Here is a 1,244-nt window from a genome sequence, read left to right on the forward strand (position 1 = left end):
TGCATTCACATATTTAGATAAGCACTGATTCACACATTCATTCACACATTCAAACAAACACACACTCGCTCAGTCACATGGAAATAAATGCAAATACACTATTGAGAGAGAGAATGAAAGAGAGAGGGAAAGAGAGAAGGAGAGAGTGAATGAAAAAGAGAGAGAGGAAGAGACAGCGAGAGAATCAGGGTGTGTCTCAAGACAGACACCAGTAAAAGTGAAACGGAACGTTACTCTACACTGACATCTAGTGGCAGCTTTTAGTAACTTCACACCCCATCCCCACGCATCACAGCACACAACCTCCTGTATCCAGCACCAGAGAATCCCCAACAACACAAGAGGCTGGTGGTGATTATGTTGTTCATAGAGAGATCCATCAACAGACAACCTGTTGAGCCCCAAGACTCTTGAACCTGATTACCTCTGGCCCTCGTCTACTCCAACTAATCTAATAATGCAAGACTGCTGGAGGAAAGGATAATGAACTAACCCATGTTTCCGTATTGCAACGAATTCACGAGAGGCTGTAACTCTTCCAAGAGGTATCTTATATACAATTAGGAGGAATAAAACATGTGGGTTATCGTCTGGTTGTGGTTCGATCGTCGGTTATTCTTAGGGTTCCAGACATGCAGGCTGAACAATAACAACAGATGCCGTAAATTAAAAGTGAGTCTAGCTGTATGGTGATATTCCCAGGGCATCAGGGTTTGGGTTAAAGTCCGACCCGGTTCTGATTATATATACAGCTAGGGTTCCGCCGCAGATATGTGTGGGGAGATAGTGACGACACGGGTACACACCAACACACAAACACACACACACCCCCGGACGTCTTCGATGGGACCTTAACCACAACGCCTCATGTACCCAAACAAACAGGCAGGCATTTGCACAAACACTAATGCAGTGACCGCACAAATCCACAATCACACACTCTCACACACAAACAAATACACACACAAACACACACGAGCGTGCCTGCACATACATACACACAACACGCGCACACACACACACACACACACACCGGAGCTACCCTTCCAACAAAAGTGGACCTGTCAGTTAGCATGAACAGCAACAGGCCTGAACCGGCTCCGCTGACCGGCTTCCTGAACAGGCTCTGTGAGCAGGACTGAGCCGACTCCGGGAGCAGGACTGAGCTGGCTCAGTGAGCCGAAGTCAGGACTGAGCCGGCTCCGTGGGACCGTGCCACAGCGCTGGACCCCGTCCAGACCCCT

Source organism: Pollachius pollachius (assembly GCF_949987615.1).
Source record: "Pollachius pollachius genome assembly, chromosome: 12".
NCBI lineage: Eukaryota > Metazoa > Chordata > Actinopteri > Gadiformes > Gadidae > Pollachius > Pollachius pollachius.